Source organism: Acomys minous (assembly GCF_964271855.1).
Source record: "Acomys minous genome assembly, chromosome: 17".
Classification (NCBI taxonomy): Eukaryota; Metazoa; Chordata; class Mammalia; order Rodentia; family Muridae; genus Acomys; species Acomys minous.
Window position 1 is genome coordinate 9,207,082 of NC_140500.1, and position 19,726 is coordinate 9,226,807.

A 19,726-nucleotide genomic window follows, 5' to 3' on the forward strand; every position below is an offset into this window, starting at 1 on the left:
AGTGAGGGTGGACCCATGAGGCCTTATCCCTACACAGAGAACCAAGCAACTAAGGCATGTCGAGAATTGGGAAAGATAATCCCCAGCACACCAATTGGTTATCCAATACCAAATAGCCAGCCAGAAAACACGTAACAAGTACTACTACAGAGACTGAGAATGTTTCCCTTACATATTTAGGAATGCATGGGCCTTGTGTTTTGAGACAGGGTCTCTCATGGAACCTGAGGTCCCTGAGTCAGCAAGACTGGCTGAGTAATATTGGGTGTCTTCCTCCGTCACTCTCGCCTCACTTTTTGAGACAGGGTCTCTCACTGAGCCTGGACCCACCACTGGGCTACACTGGCTATGACGTAAGTCCCAGGGATTCCCGTCTCCACCTCCAGCCCTAAGATTACAGGCACGTACCACATCTGCCTTTATACACAGATGCTAGGGATCCAAACGCAGGCACGCAAGCGTGGCACCCACTGAGCCATCCCCACAGCCCCTTCCTTATTTTTAATTCTTTATAGCCTGCTCTTCGTTCTTTTCTTCTCATCCACAAATTATTTTTCCCACACTTCTATTTATGGCCAGTACTGAATTTTGGTGGAGCTTTCTAAGCTTAGTAGGTAGAAGGTAACAGTTTAACTCCTTCCAAGCATCCTCCCCGCATTCTAGAAAGTTACCAGGCGACAGGTGCCTTCCAGTATAAGCTTGAGTCAAATAGCCAAGACAAGTATGAGAATTTGAGTCACATGATGCAGTTATTATTGCAGCAACACGTGTGATGGGACACAGTATAGTTTTATACATCTGTGGGATGTGTGAAATTGGCAAACTTATCACAGTCAGTCATCTGCTTGAACTTAGTTTCAAGGCTGGGTTATCTTCTGGGGCTCAAGCTGACCTCAAACTCATGATCTGCCTGTCTTGGCCTCACAAGAACATGAGCCATGTATCCACTTCCTTGAATGCTTTACCTTTAAATTCATTTTTTAAGTGATATATAAAGTCATTTTTTCAAACTGTACTTATGGAGTATCAAGCAATATTTTGATGCATATATCCAGTGTATGAAGTTTCAATCAAACTTAACATTTGTCTTGCTAAATGCTTGTCACTTATTTATGGGGGCCGGGGGAAAGAACCCTTCCAATGTCCTTTTGTCTACAATTTGGGAAAACATAGTCCATAAATGTCATCTGTGGTCATTTCTGTGCTCCTGAATCCTATCACCCTACAACTTTCAATGAGGTTTTTCATTGATAATCATTCTTTTGTAAGTAGTGAGGCATTCACTCACCTCTTTTATTTATTTATTTATTTATTTATTTGGTTTTTTGAGACAGGGTTTCTCTGTGTAGCCTTGGCTTTCCTGGACTCACTTTGTAGACCTGGCTGGCCTCGAACTCACAGTGATCCGCCTGCCTCTGCCTCCCAAGTGCTGGGATTAAAGGTGTGCACCACCACGCCCAGCTCACTTACCTCTTACAAACTCATAGCACATCCTGATTCATCTGTTGCTGTTGTTGTTGCTGTTGTTGTTTTGAAGCCCTCTTGAATGCTGCTGAGGTACAGAATGAAGAGTTGCTAGTCTTTTGCTTTTGAAGTTTATCTCCGCAATGTGTGGCGCTTTTTCTCTCTTTCCATAATAAACAAAGAAAACACTGCAAACCATCAGTGAAGATAAGGCCCTTTGCTGAGGTTTCGCCAACCAAGAGGCTGTAACCCACAAAATTCCACCTGACCAATCTTCTTTCCCTATATTTATGTTTACTACATATTTTGATATACTCTCTGCCCAATGCCTTATCTATTACAGGCTAGAGAGGTAGACCAGTTGTCAAAATACGCACTGTTCCTGCAGAGACCCCGAGCTGAATACCTAGCACCCACACAGGACAGCTCACAATTACCTGCTAATGCAGTTCCAGGGGGATCCAGGGGGACCTCTGGCCTCTGAATACATTTGCATTCACATGGAGAGAGACAGACAGACAGACAGACAGACACAGAGAGAGAGAGAGAGAGAGAGAGAGAGAGAGAGAGAAGGAGGCCAAAAGTTTTTAAATAAATCTCTTAGAAGAGTTGATGGGTTTGTTTTCCTCACTGGCATCTCAACTACAGAACCCAAAGGGACCATGGGAGATTCAATCAGTCCACTGCTGAGCAGGCAAATCAATGTCTTGCTGGTGACTTCAGAAGCACACCAATGTTGTCTTCTATTATTTATTTCAAAAAGAAAACAGTGTAGAAATGGAAAGTCTGTCCCCTTCAGTAAAAGTTCTAACTGAAAAAAAAAGAAATAGTCACTATCGCCAAGAAAGAAAACACACAGACAAAGCACAGCAGGGCCCTTTCCTGGGATCGCCACACTCTCTCCCAATCTAAGGCATGGAGTCTGGCTGTTTGGGGCCACAGCTCTGCAGCTCTCTCGAGCTATCCCGGCTCTGCCTTGCCGAGACTTTGCTCCAGAGCAGCAGAGGGTCCAGCGCATAGTGGGTTGAGCTTCCAACAAATGCTTCTCAAGGCAATGAGTCCATCCACTCAGATGGGAACACAATTGAAAGTTCACAGTCAGTGTCTCTTGCCACCCCTGGCCTATGCACACAGTAGCTCCCGTGATGGGATTGTGCCTTCAGAGACTGGTCCTTGGCTCAGGAGTGGTAACCATGGCCAAGATACTTCTCCCTAGACCCTGGTAGTTAGGTCAGGGGAGCCCTCAACAAAGTGATGATTCTCCTGGTCATGGGAGACCTTGATACAATGGCTAAATAAAAGTGTCTTCAACTGTGGGCTGCAGCTGAATGTGGGAAGCAAGAAAATACTGGCAGATGGAAGTAAAATCAAAATAAAACACATAATGAGTCAACTTGCGGGGGGGGGGGGTAACAACTGCCTATATAATAGTCTCTGACATCACTTGGTTCTGAACGCATAACCCATGCCGTCTACGTGGTCCACGCCATCGGTGCACATAACAGCAACAAACACTTCTAGAACACTTCAGCTCAGAGTCAAGGCTATCATATAATATGAATTACAACATTTTTACTGCACCTACCAAGTTTTCTACTCTTATAAAAAACATCATGGTTTAATTACAGAAAACCAAGACCATTTTCCTACTGTCACAGTCCCCTCACCCCCATGTATCAAATTAGCGTATGTTTGATTGGGTTGGGTTAGAATGCTTGATCTCAAAAACTGCTATTTGAGTCTCTGACTTGAGTTCCATAAATGAATAAAAAAAAAAACTGTGAAATGAAAATTGGCTTGGAAATAGGACAGAACTTCCAACAATTTCTGAGATGCCCTAAACACATCTCTGCCATTTTTTACTACATATTTATGTGAAGCAATATTCTCGGAACTGATGATTATAAAATCAAAATATTGATCTATTCTGGAAAAAAAAAGGTTGAAATTTAATTCTTTATATAAACTTAAACAAGCACATACATCTCGTTAGTATGCAGATTTGCTTTCATCTTTAGTAAGTGGTAAATTATGTGTATAACACAGATTTGTTTTAAATTAAACTTCTTAGCAAGATGTGGTGCCACACACCTACAGTTCTAGCTCTCAGGAGGCAAATAGGCAAATCTCTACAGGTTGGAGGCCAGCCAGCGCTACATAAAGAAGAAGCTGCCTCAAAACATAAGTAAATAATAAAATAAATGTCTTTATGATTTGGTCTGTTTACACATTCTATAGCCATGGTGATGCTCGGCCTTTGTTACCAACCTCACTGGTCTGAGAATCATTAAGAAAACAGCAGAAGGACAAAGACACACCTGAAGCATTCTTCCCGGATCCCCACTAGACAGACAGGAGAAAATCAGATGAATGTGGACATCATCTTTCTGCTTCTTGATCGAAGATGCATCAAGCCCCTATTGGCATGCCTTTCCTTCCATGAGGGATATACATTTAAACTGTGAGCCAAACTAATCCTGTCTCCCCGCCCTCCCACTCGCCTCCCTGCCTCCCCACCCACTGCCTGCCCCCTGCCCACCATCTAACACACCTATATATCCAAGGTTGTGTAAAACTTTCTCTAGTCAGAGTTCACGTCATGAAATTTGGTGCCCCATATAAACCACATCCCCTTGGTGGGGAGGCCTGGTGGCACTCAGAGAAAGAATAGGAAGGCTACCAAGATGAGACTTGATAGGCTGTGACCATATGGTGGGGGAGGAGGTCCCCTTCTGTCACAGACCTAGGGGATGGGAATAAGGTGAAAGAGGGAGGGAGAAACAGGAGGAGACAAGCAAAGGGATAAAAATTTAGATGTAACCTGAATAAATTAATTTAAAAAAAACTGCAAAATATACAGTTGCTACTAAGAATAACTGTTATCATTAACTCTGAAGGAGAGAAAATGCTTCACCTTTGACCTTTTTGCAGACAATTGAACATAATTAACATGATTATGGTTGGTTTTCCTGTTCATTTCTGGCAAGAATTGTTTTCTTTTTTCATATCTATAAGAGATGCATATTAGAAGAGTAAAACTGTATTTTGTTCAAAAAAAAAAAACTTTCTCTAGTGAAATGGGGTCATGAGAAGGGAAAGTTTAAGCCCCAGAAAGACAACTTCAGAAACGCTGAGTCTGTGGCCAAGAGTTTAGGCTGCAAACAGCAATGTGTTCACAGTATAGTCAAGAGGGAAATCTAATGTACGAAGAAACCTCAGCGTGGGTATCTCATGGGAAAAGAAAGAGAAGCTGATTCCCAGGAACTTTCTCTGCCTCCAGCACATCATAGCAAAAGGAAGACAAATGAAGGCCTCCGGGAAAGGAAGTCTATAGACGAGAAAAAAGTTGGAAAACCTTAAGAGCTGTCACAGCGGTGGAGGAAATGCTTTAAATCTGTGTAGGGAAGGGGGCTGGAGAGATGGCTCCGAGATTAAAAGCACTCACTGGCTGCCCTTCCAGGAAGCCAGATTCAATTCCCAGTGCCCACACAGCAGCTCACAACCATCTATAACTCCAGTCCCTGGGGGTCTGACCCCCACTTCCGGCCTTTGTGGGTACTTCATGCTTGTGGTGCTTAAACATACATTCAGGCAAAACGCTTGTACATATTAAAATAAATAAATAAAATCTCAACAGAAGCTTAATGGCCTAGGGTAAGCAGACAAATGTTTATTGTGGCCAGTCCTACTGCAAAACTATCTCTGCCCTTAAAGGTAGAGAGACAAGACATTTTGGCCCCTGATCCTTAATGTTGGAGAGGAACAAACATTGTCTCGTCTTCTCATTTCTCATGGCTTTGTGGCTTCGCCTGGGTGTAATAGAGTCTTGAAGAAATATTTTAAGAGCACGGACAATGAATACACTGTGACAGGCTTAGCGGCAAACTAACAATCTAGCCTGCTGAGTTTTATGGACATAGACAGAAGACATGAGATTCCCAAATAACAGGCAAAGAGCAGGTTATTTTTTTCCTCACAATAGTAGTAGTTAGGACACCAGTATTTGACCCAGTTTCTCTAAGACTCAAATTGCACAGGGAAATGCAGAAAGCTAGGTGGTGTGCATCCAAGTGACCTGTGTTCCAGCAGAAAACCCTGAGCCTGGAGAAGTCAAGTCTCTAAAAACTAGAAATAACGCACAAATGCCTTCTGTGCTAGAGAAGGACAGCTTCGCTGCACAGTAGGCAGGTTTGCCCTTTATTGGTCCAGAGTACAACTCCCATCTCCATCCCCAGAGTACAACTGGCATCTCCATCCACCAGGTGTGTTCCTTTCCCATAGGATGTTGTAACAAAGCATCTCAAAGGCTTGGGCCCCTCAGTGGCCTTAAATCCCAGCACTCAGGAAGCAGAGGCAGGCTGATTTCTGTGAGATCGATGCCAGCCTATCCACAGAGTAAGTTTCAGTACAGCCAGAGCTGTTACAAAGAGAAACCCCTGTCTCGGAAATGGAAAAACACAAGGTGGCAGCTTGGCCATTGCACACTTACCAGGTTCGGAAGGCCAGACACCAAAGTGTAAGCAGGGCTGCATCACTTCTGGGGGACCTAGAGGAGACCCCCTCTCCTTAACTTTTCAAGGAAAAATATGTGTCTATGTGTGCATGTAAAGACATGTACATATGTTTACAAACAGACAACCTAACTGAACATAGGTCAAAAAACTGCCTTAGTCTACATGGGCCAAAATGAGTAGATAATCTAATGTGTCCCCATAAAGACCAAATGGTGTTTGGGTTGGGTTGGGTTGGGTTTTGACATTGTTTTCAGGGAGTTGTTCTTTTGCTTTCTCAGGGGAGAGGGCTCTTACTGTGTCTTACAATAGTAAGTAGTCCTACTGCCTCTGCTTCCTTAGAAGCTGGGATTACACGTGTGCACTACCACACTCAACTGACAGTGAAATGTTTACAGCTTAATAAGGGACCAAGATGAGATCAACTGCCCAGCTTCAGGGGTCAGTGGACACTATCGTAAGCAAAGCAAGCTCAATGACCCAACAAAGTCCAGGCAGAGCCAACACTCAAGAAAGAGCCTTTTAGGCCAGGAGTGGTGGCACAGGCCTTTAATACCAGCACTTGGGAGGCAGAGGCAGGCAGATCACTGTGAGTTTGAGACAAGCCTGGTCTACAAAGCAAGTCCAGGACAGGCAAGGCTAACACAGAAAAACCCTGTCTTGGGGAAAAAAAAAAAAAACAAGAAAGAAAGAGCCTTTTGATAGCTCATTAATTATTTTTATTTTTATTGTGATTGTATGTATGACTTGGGGAGAGCACACACATGCCATGGGACACATGGGTAGGGCAGAGGATACCTTTATAAGTGGACTCTCCTCTCACTGTGGGATCTAAGGGTTGAGCTTGGGTCTCCAGGTTTGCACGGCAAGTGTTTTTAACTGCTGAGCTGTCTGTTTGGGCCTAATATTTCATAGCTAAAAAAAACTCAACTATTGGGGGAAATTCTTTGAGTTTAACCTTAAATCCTGCTATGTGTGGCTTCAACTTGTTTCTTCTCAACCTCTCCCCACTCTTCGTATGTCTCAAAAAGAACAACTGAGGGCGTTCTGACACTTTAATAGACTCTCCGCAGGGGCAACATTCCCTGTTGTTCTTATGCCAAAGCCCTAAGAAGATGAGCTTCATTGCCTCTAGCTAGCCACGCCTGGATTCCAGGAGGCTCATCGAAAGGTCAAGGCCAGGCCTGCCTATACACTACGTCTGAGGCCACACTGGTCATCTTAGTTACAGCTTGACTCAAAAAAAAAAAAAAAAGTCACCTAGATGAAATAGATATCAGCTGCTGTTAGCTCTCCGGCAGCAACAGCATCTACCCACGTGAGTTGTTCACCTGGGAGTGAACATGAAAGAGCGCGTGTGCTGTGGGTTTGACTTCCGGTCAGATGTTTAAGTAGAGGTTACCACAGAAACACCATAGAGAAGACACAATAAGGTAGTGTGTGAGAGAGCACAAGCCAAGCTCACAGCAGAGTCAGGCAAAACGTCCTAAAATACCATACTGTTAGCTACTACGATGATTGGGGGGCAGAACAGTTGTTTGAAAGTAGAGGTTAGCTGGGCACGATTGTGCACACCTGTAATCCCAGCACTTGAAAGCAGAGGCAGGCAGATCTCTGAGTTCGAGGCCAGCCTGGTCTACAAAGCCAGGGCAGACAAGGCTACACAGAGAAACCCTGTCTCAAAAAAACACACACACACACAAAGGAAAAAAAGAAAGAAAGAAAGTAGAGGTTTTCTCCTAAATCCACTAGTTTGACATCCCAATGGGCCAGGCAGGCCTATAGTCTAATCTGGGCAAAGTTAGTAAGATCCTGCTTCAAAATACAAGGTGTGCTTGTAGTAATCCCAGCACTTGGGAGGCAGAGGCAGACAAATCTCTGTGAGTTCAAGGCCAGCCTGGTCTACGGAATGAGTTTCAGGACATCCAGCACTACACAAAAAAAGGAAGAAATCTCCTTTCCTCTAATAAACACAAAGACCCATGCATACAAGCAATGATGTGCTGTGTGGGTCCTGAGTGTGGGAGAGGCAGCAAGCTTGCCAATAGGTCACCTGGAAAGGTAATGAGATTTCAGCAAACAAAAGCTGGTGAGGACCACCAGACTGCAGAATCTGCATGGAATCTGCAGATCATTATGGGAACGGACTGCTAAGAAACACCCAGCCTCGAGAAGACACTGCTGCCCCTAAGCCCAAAGAAAGCGTCCAAGGGTTGGGTACTGTTGTGGTTAATTTATAACTATACCCTAATAATTGTTTATTATTAGGCTATAATTACTACAGCAGTATTTTCTTACCCACTTTCAATCAAGAACAAAAACCAAAACAGACACCTGTTATATTTTAAAATAGCCTTGGGTCATCTGGGGCAGGGCAGATATTAATCCCCTAAACTACCTCCCATATCTCCCTGCCAAAATCCCATGCCATCTGCTTCTAATAATTTCTATTGAGCTACCGCCCTCCCATAACCCCAAATACTTGCCAGTGCTCTTCATCTGGACCAAAATCCTCCATCCACGCCAGCCAGGTCCTTCTTCCTCCGCCCAAACCCAGGGCAGCAGCCTCCTTCCTTCTCTTCTTCCTCTCTCCTGTCTCCTCCCAAGATCCTCTTCTGGTCTCTGACTGCTTCCCTTCCCAAGAACCTCTCTGGCTTTCAAAGCCTGCGAACCTTAGCCACGCCTATCCATTTGCCTGCCCAGCTGTATCGGCTTCTTATTGGTCAAACAGGAATAGGTTTTTAGGCCAGGTTACACAGCAAATGTTTGGGGTACATTCAAAGACAGCAAGCAGTAATTGGCATCAAATTACATCAGGCCAACCTCCAACAGGGTATGGTGTCACATGTCTTTAATGCCAGCACTTAGGCAGAGGCAGGGGGATCTTTAGGAGTTCCAGGCCAGCCTGGTCTGCATAGAGCCAGCCAGGGCTACATAGTGAGACCTTGTTTCAAGAAGAAAAAAGCGGGGGAGGGGCTGCAAAGAAGCATTCAGGTTCTATACTGACAAACTCCCTCTATAAGAGCACATTTCCAGAAAAAAAACTGTAGCTTTCCTCTCCCCTCCTCTCCTCTCCCCTGAGAGTCTCCTGTTACAACTTTCAGGGTTGGTGGCCAGAGTTAAGGACAAAAGGATGGACAGATGCTCCCAGAAACTGAGGACTGAGTTCACTCTTAGAACACCTGCATTGTGTCAGCCAGCTCACTGCTGCTGTGAGGAAAAGACCATGCAACCGGAAACCTCCCCAGAAGCAACTTGTGGAGGAAAGGGTTTGTATGGCTTACACTTCCACAGCACTGTTCATCATCAAAGGAAGTCAGGAAGGAACTCAAACAGGGCAGGCGCCTGGAGGCAGGAGCTGACGCAGAGGCAGTGGAGGGGCGCTGTTTACTGGCTTGCTCCCATGGTTTGCTCAGTCTAGTTTCTTATAGAACTGGACGGACCACCAGAGATGGTACCACACCTCTGGGCTGAGCCCTCCCCCATTGGTCACTAATTGAGAAAATGCCTACAGCTGGATCTCATGAAGGCATTTCCTCAGCTGAGGCTCCTGCTTCTCTGATGACTATAACTTGTATCAAGTTGACATTAAACTATCCAGCACACCTTGCCTGTGTGAGGCACTGAGTTTGAGTCCCAGCATCACAAATAATAACAGGGATGATGATGGGAGGGTGATATTTTTAAAATAAAATTAAAAGAACAAACCCATGTAATGGGGTCCCACAGAGCAGGTGTGGTAGAAAGTCCTAGAAGGATGTTGGTTGTCAGTTGTTTGTTTGTTTTTTCTTTTATGGCTTCAGACTGCCCCCACCAACAACTTAAATGACTTCTGCACAGCCCAGAAATCTATCTCACACAGAGAGAAATGATACTTTGTTGTAATTTTAGCACCTAAGCATTTTGGTGAATTTTAACATTTTTATGGTCTTACCTTTTGTAGAGTCAGGAGAATCATAAAATGGTGATCTGTAGTGGGGAAAAAGAAACATTAAAGATGACTGCGCCTAAAAGCAGAAAGAACAGCCAGTGTAAACAGGAACAAGCGCCAGGAGCAGAAACAGACAAAGCGGTGAGCTTCGGTTGGGCTTTTTATACTTAATTGGCCCTCACAACGGAGTCAGTGAAAAGCAAGATGAGCAACAGGTGTGTTGCAGTCAAATTTACTGGGAGTAAATACATCTGTTAAGGTCAGAGGTAGATTAAAATTTAAGTCGTGTGACCACAGGGCCTGGCAAGCCAGAGTCTCTTTGGATAATTAGCTGGCGAGTCTAAGCCTCGTGAGCCGCTCCCAGTGCAGAGTTTTCCTATGCAAACGAAGCACAGAGTCTGCCAGAGTCTAGGCCAATCAGAAACGACCAGCTAAACCGGGAGTGGTGGCTCACTCCTTTAATCCCAGCACTCGGGAGGCAGAGGCAGGCGTATCTTTGTGAGTTCGAGGCCAGCCTGATCTACAAAGGGAGTCCAGGACAGCCAAGGCTACACAGAGAAACCCTGTCTGGGGGGGTGGGGGGGAAGAAGACCAGCTAGCCTCTAAGGCCTTTCCAACAGACTGATTTGTTTACCCTTCTTCCACATCCACCCCTAGGAGTTCTATCCTGGGTCTCCATCAGAGAAGGCCCAAGCCTCTTCTGAGCTTGGAGGGGGCCAATGCATTTGCGCCATACACGCAAATAAATTATAAATACCAAGGCGTCTGAGGTTAGCAGGCTGGAAACCCCCACAGGATGGTCTCATTTGTTCAAGAAGCCTCCTTGGCTGTTTGTCCTTACAAGCGCCCCCTGATTAGGTGAGGCAGCACCCACTTACAAAGGGCAATCTCTTTTACTTACAGTTCATCGTGGGTGCTGTGTGACCCACCTTCGCAGCAACAATCCAGCTAATGGTGACTGAAACGGACTTAACTCTAGCCTTGTCAACACAAACACAGCAACAGTGAACGACACAAGTACAAAGTATTAAAAAATAATAATAATAAAAATTTAAAGGTTCCAGTTCCAAGGATAAAAATATGATTTCCGGGAGAAAAAAAAATAGTTACTATCTAAATAGGCTCCTCTAGCTACTGTGGCTTCATGAACACACCAACTTAGACAGGTATTGGGGCACCAGACAACTTTCTACAGAATGGAGGAAGCAGCCAGGCGGTGGTGGCGCACGCCTTTAATCCCAGCACTTGGGAGGCAGAGGCAGGAGGATCGCTGTGCGTTCGAGGCCAGCCTGGTCTACAAAGTTAGTCCAGGACAGCCAAGTCTACACAGAGAAACCCTGTCTCAAAAACAAAAACAAACAAGAATGGAGGAAGCCAACTGAGGACCAGAGTGCCTGTCATTAGAAAGATGAAGAAATGCACTGATAGAGGCAGGAAGGAAGGGGAGGGCATCTCAGCCAGCCTGCAGGGGCGGGTGGGGGGGTGGGGTAGAGGGATTGAGTTTGAAGCCCGGCCATGGTGAGATGAGCAGAGTCCCAGTGCAGAGCTTAAGCAACGAGGGTGGAGGGAGGCCTGAGCCTACTCCCTCCGCGGTGACTTCACCTTGGAGCCAGGCAGAATCCCACAGTTCCCGGTTGGATACTCAGGACTGTGGGTGAGGCAGCTGGGTCTGCCACGTACTTAGGATAAATTTAGGTCAAACCTGTGCTTGGAGCGCCACCTAGTGCTTAGACAATGACAACACGCCAACAACACACAGCAAACCTGGATTAGGGCTCCATCAAAGTGCAGAACCTGATACAGGTGGCAGAGAGGTGGCTTAGCTGGTAAAGGGGCTTGCCGCCAAACCTGACAACATGAGTTCGATGCCCAGGACCCACAAGGTGAATGGCGAGAAATAAATCCTGTAAGTTATCCTACAACCTCCACATGAGTGCTACAGTACAGGCACACCCACTCGTGTGCACGTGTGCACAGGAACACACAATCAACAAATTAACTTTGGAATGTAATACGCATGACTGCAAATTCACAGAAAATCATTTCTTGGAAAACAAAGTTAGATGAAATAAGTACCTTATCCTTCCAATACGCAAGGGACATCACACCAAGCACCGAGAACTAACTATCAGGGAAACAGGATGTGGCACCAGGAATGGCCTGAGATAGGCATTCAGAGGAAACTCCTTGAGTTTTCAGAGGCGGAGAAGGATCCTGACATTCCAACAGAGAGGCTGAAGTGAGAGGGAGAAACCATTTCTCCAAAGCAAACGAATCTCTGAGCTGAGGCGTCATGAAACAAAGATTTAGACGCAACAGAAGATTCTGGTATCAGTAGAAACCAAACGAGAGGGGAACCGTGGGCTCGGCAGCGGCGGTGGCAATCTATCCGAACGAATAGAGGCTGTGAGGGTAGGATTGCGGACACGTAGTCTCGGGAAATTGTCGCTCAATCTCACGAAACCAGAGAAACGGGAGTGGGGTCCTCACTTCGCTCGCCCAAGGACCAGAGTGTGCCCGGCAAGCATCCACATAAAGACAGGCGCTGTGGTGTCTTATCCACAAGCACAGCTCTGTGTGGCCGAGATGGGCAGGTCCCAGCACTCGCTGGCCAAGCAGCCTAACCCAACAGCAGGTTCCAGGCTCAGGGAAATGTCTCATCCAAACAAGGTGGGGCTAGGAAGATGGCGCTGCGGCTAAGAGTACTTGCTGCTCTTCCGGAGGACCCGGCAGACACGGCATCTCTCATTGTGCCGTGTGAGGGGGTCTAGCATCCTCTTCTGGCCTCCATAGGTACCAGTCATACATATAGTGCACATACTCATACACATATGAAATACAAAACATTCATACACCTAAGAAAAATTTTTTAATATTTTTTTGAATTTTTAAAATTAATTTATTCATATTACATCTCAATGGTTATCCCATCCCTTGTATCCTCCCTCCCACTTTCCCCTTACTCCCCTCCCCTATGACTGTTCCTGAGGGGGACTTCCTCCCCCTGTATATGCTCATAGGGTATCAAGTCTCTTCTTGGTAACCTGCTGTCATCCTTCCTCTGAGTGCCACTGGGTCTCCCCACCCAGGGGACGTGGTCAACTATGAGGCACTAGAGTATGTGTGAAAGAAATACATACCCAAAAGAAAAAAGTTGGAGAAGCAGCTGGGGCAGACATCCACAGCATTAATCTCTCATCTACACATGCATCTATTCAGGCAAACACACCTGCCTGCACACACAGGCACACCCCTACCCCATACACCAAATACAGATGTGTGTGTGCATGTATGAAAAAAAAAAAAGCAATTCCAACCCAGAAGTGGAAGGGAAGAAATAGTAAGATCAAAGTAGAAATGAACAAAATAAAGACTGAACTGTAATCCAGCAGCTCAGTGGATAAGCAGCTTGCTCTTTGAAAAAAGTGACGTTGACAAACTCTTACCTAGGTTAGCCAGGAAAATGGGAGCCGGGATGAGCAAAAGGGAAGGAAGATGGGACAGTGAACCCAAAGCACGCTCAAAGGGTCACACGTTCCCAGGGTAACACTCCATGTAAAACACTCTCGGGATCACACTCCGTGAAAGACATTCTCGGGGTCACATTCCATGTAAGACACTCTCAGGGTCACACTCCATGAAAGACATCCCGGGGTCACACTCTGTGTAAGACACTCTCAGGGTCACACTCTGTGTAAGACACTCTCAGGGTCACAGGAAGGTGGGGAGTTTGAGGCCAGCCTGGCCATGTCACAAGATTCTGGCTCAATATTTTAGAAGTAGAACTGTTTGTTTTTACATTATGTGGACAGCCATCTTGGGGGAGGGGACACACTCTTGTTCATCGTCCCCTCTTGTCAGCTCAAGGGAAACTATAAACTTTCTGGAGTTTCTTCTCACACATTGAACCACCCTCTTGGAAGTTTTATGGGCAGAAATCAGAAACTGGACTGTCAGACAGTGTTCTGGAATTTCACCTGTTCATCCTAGAAAACAATTCTAATTATATTGAACTATTTCCCCAAATTTAACTTTTATCAAGTTGAGTCTAAGAAACAGTCCTTTTCAAAGACAGAGGGAAAAAAACTCAAAGTATCCTATTAACCCTGCAACATAATTGGCTCTAAATCTCATCAACAACCTCCTTTAATTTGATCTATGGCAGGCTCTTCTGGAGGACTCTGACCCTTTATCTTGCTTATTTTAAAAATTAAGTTATTCTCTTAAATCATTTAAATAATAAGATATGTGGGAGATACTTTGGTGAAACTGAACAAAGAAGAGAAAAATACATTCCATCACCTAAAGACAACCATTTTTTTTTTCATTTTTTTCTCCTTTATTAATTTATTCTTGTTACATCTCAATGGTTATCCCATCCCTTGTATCCTCCCATTCTTCCCTCCCTCCCATTTTCCCCTTATTCCCCTCCCCTATGACTGTTCCTGAGGGGGATTACCTCCCCCTGTATATGTTCATAGGGTATCAAGTCTCTTCTTGGTAACCTGCTGTCCTTCCTCTGAGTGCCACCAGGTCTCCCCCTCCAGGGGACATGGTCAAATGTGAGGCACCGGAGTATGTGAGAAAGTAATATCCCACTCTCCACTCTACTGTGGAGAGTGTTCTGCCCATTAAGACAACCATTGTTGATATATTTTTACAATTTCTCTGAGCAGAAAAAGAAAAAATACAATTCTCTTGCTTCTACGCACACATACACATATGCACACACACAAATATTCATACACACATATACATGCACACATATAGACACATACTCATGTACACATGTACATAGAAACATACACTTACCCACACATACACCTGCATACATATACACACATACATAACACATTTACACACATATACACATGCATACACTCATACATACACATACATACATGTAGACACGCACGTGTGCGTGCATGCACACACACACGTGCACTGTGTACTAATCACCTGCTATCCTGCATTTCCTTAGGCCACTGGGCTTTGCTAAGCCGGCCCCTTCTGCTGATGAACTTTCCACTCTCTCTGGCTTTTAGCAGATGAGGCCAGTGTACTACCCCTTCTGTCCTGTAGGTGGCAGCACGATCTCTACATTTGCCTATTCCTCCAGAAAGCCATTTCTCCAAAAAATACTTTTTAATTAAATTTAAATAAATAAGCGAGTCTAGGACAGCCATGGCTGTCTCACAAAGAAACCAAAAAAAGAAACAAAAAACCAGTTGCCTTCTGCAATATTCTTTCTATATATATCAGGGCTGTTACACAGAGAAACCCTGTCTTGAAAAAAAATAATAAATAAACAAATTTAAATAAATAAAAGAAATAATAAATTAAAATAACTAAAAATAGAATTCAGGTTGAATTCTTTCAAGGATCGCTAAGGAGCTGGCTGGTTTGGGAATGGAGAAAAGTGTCATTACAAGTGAAGGCGTGAAAAATGGAGAAGCCAGGGCCTGTGGATCGTCAGCACGCTCCCAGTGTCTAGATCAAAAATCCCACACACCATAGCTCACTGCTAAGTTTCAAGGTGCTGGGTAATCACTCTTGCTTATTACTTAATCACTTGACGCTCGCTAACAGACTCCTTGCTGTGTACGGAGGCAGCAACACTCCGCTCCAGGAGAGCTGAGGCAGCAGAGAGCAAGACCCTTAAAAACCAGGTCCCTGTCACCCGAGAGACACGTGATTGAAAAGGAGACCACTGGGCAGCTAATGTAAACTTAGGTGCTGTGGGAGGGACTGGTTCGGAAGGCTCGTCAACTAAGGCCTCCGCGATCGTTCATCTTCTTTTCCTGTCATTTACATTCTAATATGCTAATACCGTGTCTATATGTGTGTGATGGGAGGGGCGCTGCACCACGTGGAGGTTGGGGGACAGCTCTGTGGAGTCGTTCTTTTTCCACCTCTACACACAGGGCCCTTGTGTGGCCTTTCTCTCTTTTTTTTTTTTTTTTCAGACAAGGCCTCAGATGGCCCAGGCTGGCCTCAAATTCGTTATGTAGCTGAGGGTAGCCTTGAACTTTGCATGCTCCTGACTCCTCCCCTATAGTTCTGGGATCACAGCCATGTTCCTTCGTGCATTTCATCTATATTTGCCCTTTTCCCTCTAACCAGGAACCTGTCAGCAGGTGAGCATCCAGGGATCTAGGTGTCAGGAAGACCAAGAGACCACCTGCCTGCGTTACTCAGCTTCCATCACCATAGCAAACACTGAGACAGTAGCTTCTTTTTAAAAGAGATTTATTTATTTACTTACTTACTTATTATGTATCAGTGTTCTGCCTGCATATAACACCTACAGGTCAGAAGAGGGCGCCAGATTTCATTGTAGATGGTTGTGAGCCATCCTGTGGTTGCTGGGAATTGAACTCAGAACCTCTAGAAGAGCAGGCAGTGCTCCTAACCTCTGAGCCATCTCTCCAGCCCGAGACAGCAGCTTCTAACGAGGAAAGCTTTGCTGCGGCTCACACTTTCAGGGGGTTCTGGTCCATGGCTGGTCAGCCCTACTCCTTTGGCAGAGAGAGGCAACACATCATGTCAGGGTTGTTTGACAAAGCAAAAGCACTCACCACAGGGCTGAGGGGAGAGACAGAGAGAGAAGAGACCAAGGTCTCCTTATCTCCCCTAAAACCACAGTCCCAATGACCTACAGACCTCCTTCCAGGCCTCACTTTCCATGGTGTCACCCTGTGCACCAAGCTTTCACTACACAGATCTCTAAGGGACGTTGAAGACCCAAATGACAGCAAGGTCCAAGGCCACAGAAATAAGGAGGAGTCTCTCAAGGTTGAAATCTCCGTGGCCTGGTTCAGAAGTGTGTGTGTGTGTGTGTGTGTGTGTGTGTGTGTGTGTGTGTGTGTTCCTGTGTGTCCATGTGTGTAAGCATGGGTGTTCCTGTGCTTGCTAGTGTATGTACAAGGCAGTCAGAGGTCCACCTCAAGAGTCAGGCCTTCCCTCACCATCCGTCTTGCTTAAGACAGGGTCTCCCACTGTGTATTCCAGGCTAATTGGCCCCAAGTGCCTCCAGGAGAATCCTGTCTATGCTTTCATCTCACCGCAGGAGTGCTGGGACTGCATGCACATGTTACCACATCCTACTTTCTGTGGGCTCCGAGGATATGAACTCAAATCTCCCAGTGTGCACCGCAAGCACTGTACTCATTCAGCCATCCCCCTGCCCCAGGGTATGGACATTTTAAAGGCACAGATCTGGTCTCCTGGTTGCTGCTGGAATTCTAGTCAATCCTGGCTGTGAAGTCACTTTTTCTTACACCTACTTTTTAAATTATTTATAATTACAAGTGAGCTTATTAGGGCATTCAATCTCTTCTGTAACATCCAGTCAATATCTCAGTATACGGTTCATTCAGATTTCTCCCTCTACCTTCAAATCCCCTGCACCTATTTAGTTGTAAGTTCTTATTTTTGTGGGAAATTTCTTCCCTGTCTATCTCCCAGAAGGCAAATAAATCAAATTAAGCCATCGAACAGTCTTCAGGCAACTGTGACAGGAACTCAATAAGGTGGGTAATAGGCTGATAACATCAGGCGTCCTTTCATTACGAATTTCAATGCCTATTTGGTTGGGCTTAAATAAAGCTGGATTCATTTGAGAGCCTTGGGTTTTGAATGCAGTGAATCCCGTGAGCTGGGTCCTTGGCTTGTGGCTGTGTCATTCACGCTTAAGAGTCTGAAGAAAACCCTGAGCTTTAAATGGAAAGAAAGTATCAGGGCTACCAGAAAGCTAAGATCTCTGTGGTCTTCCGGACAAGGAGGCCCTAGAGATGTTAAGGTGATTTCAGTACTTCCTTTGCTTTGAAGAAACTCCTAGAAACCACATGTAGGGGGCTGGAGAGATGACTCAGAGGTTAAGAGCACTGACTGTTCTCCCAAAGATCCTGAGTTCAATTCCCAGCAACCACATGGTGGCTCATAACCATCTAGAATAAGAAATGGTATCCTCTTCTGGTGTGCAGGCACACATACAGGCAGAACACTGCCTAACAATAAATACATAAATCTTGCCAAAGAAATTGTATGTCAACCAGGCATGGTGGCACATGCCTTTAATCCCAGCAGAGGCAGAGGCAGGCTGAGCGATGTGAGTTTGAGGCCAGCCTGGTCTACAAAGGGAGTCTAGGACAGCCAAGGCTACACAGAGAAACCCTGTCTTGATACGGGGGAAGGGGGGAGGGGGGGAGAAACTTCTAATTAACCACAAAATTCAAAACAATCTAGGCCAGAGCTGTTGATGATAACAAGGTAACAACAGAAAGTAATCATTAAGTTACAAACGAGGAGAACTTGCAAAGCTAGAAGCAGCCACCCAAACGGCCATGGTAATTATGTTGCAAGTTGCGACTTCAGAGAAGTTTCCTGTGCCTGTTTTTGAGGTTAAGGCCGGCGCTTTTCAAAGCCCAAATCATGCACGTTTACAAAGAATTGCCACTGTAGGAAGAAAAAAAATCATTTTCTTTCTACCCGATGAGGTACATGAAACAGAACCTCAAATGGCACACTTGAGCAAAACAGAAAAGTTTCTCCTCCCCCAACCTGCACTTTGTGGCCATCCCAACCGAGAGACTCCCCAGAGGGAAGGATTTTTTTAAACCCAAGAGAAGAGCATCTCAACAAACAGGTCTTGCGTATTTACCCTAAGGTCAGCCCCTCTGATCCAGTAAGCTTTCCACACAATTGTCCATTCCTCAGCAAGCTTAGGCACAGAAAACACGCACTTTTCCCTGGGTCTTTGGGTCTGAAGGCTCCTACATCACAAAAGCAAACAGTAAATACCTTCACTAGTCTTTTACCTCTCTCTCTCTCTCCTTACCTTGACAATATGACTGGGTTTAAAATCTCTCAGGAGGCATCCCTCCGTTGTGCTCAGCAGGGTCTTCCAGAGAGATTGAACAGAGGCGGGAACACCCACCCTGCATGGGAGCTGCACCATCTGCAGACTAGTGTCCTGGGTGAGCAAAAAGTTGAAAGAAAGGAAGGGAACCCCATCATTCATCCCCGTATTCTGACCACCCCTAGTACACTCTGACCAACCCCCTCGCCCTCCTGCTGCCCTGCCCTCCCCTGCCCCTCCCCCAGGAAGGACTGTACCCTCAAACTGTGAGCCCACCCTTCCTGACGTTGTTTTTGTCAGGTCATTTGTCACTGTAACAAAGAATGTCAGCTACAACTCCTCCTCCATGGCGTGAGGAAGACAGGGTCTGCCTGTGCCTGTCGGCTGCATACCTTCCATGCCGTAGCTGCGGTCCCGCACCAACAAGAACACGGCACGCAGCTGGATTTGGTAAAACTTTAACAAGTCATAAGAAACTGAAGGCCCAACGTGCCAGTGAATTCTGAGCATTTCCACGCGCAATTTGGAGAAGAATGGAGACGTGTGAAAAGGAAAAGGGCAAATGTAAACGGGGCAACTTCTGAAGGCTGTCTCTATGTCCCTGTGGACTGGAGCAAGGATGGCCCCGCCCTCAGCTGCAAGAAGACCATCGCCCATGGAGGTCTTATCACCTGCTTCCAGAGCAGGCAGAAATTCCTTCTTGTGTTTTACCTAGCTGAAGAGATAGATCGCTCGGTCATGAAAGTGCTGTCACACAAACATGAGGTCCTGAGTTTGATCCGCAGAACCCACATGAAAGCCTCCAGGCACTGGGAAGGCAGAGATAGGCTCATGCTTGGGGCGCATTGGATTGGCAGACTAGCCCGCTCCAGGCCGGTGACCGACAACACGATGACTATGACTGAGGAGCAACTGTTGAAGTTGAGTCTGGCTTACACACACACACACACACACACACAC

The 19,726-nt window shown here is 45.7% G+C and overlaps 2 long non-coding RNA genes across 6 annotated transcripts in view; both read right to left on the minus strand.

The window, feature by feature from the left end:
* The window catches only part of LOC311588542, a 172,834-nt gene extending 162,694 nt beyond the window's left edge, over positions 1–10,140 (minus strand). For all 3 annotated transcript variants that reach the window (XR_014776241.1, XR_014776242.1, XR_014776243.1), the window contains exon 1: positions 9,910–10,140. This is a non-coding gene — a long non-coding RNA (uncharacterized lncRNA). The remainder of the gene's footprint in view (positions 1–9,909) is intronic.
* A 5,998-nt stretch (positions 10,141–16,138) lies between these two features.
* On the minus strand, positions 16,139–19,220 carry LOC311588253. 3 transcript variants are annotated; one of them, XR_014776125.1, is made up of 4 exons: positions 19,159–19,220; positions 18,746–18,880; positions 18,569–18,680; positions 16,139–18,363 (listed from the first exon to the last, which is right to left on the minus strand). It is a non-coding gene; the product is annotated as an uncharacterized lncRNA (long non-coding RNA). The 3 variants fall into 3 exon arrangements; XR_014776126.1 differs by lacking the exon at positions 19,159–19,220 and adding an exon at positions 19,043–19,151; XR_014776127.1 differs by lacking the exon at positions 19,159–19,220 and adding an exon at positions 19,024–19,151.
* Positions 19,221–19,726: the final 506 nt, after the last annotated feature.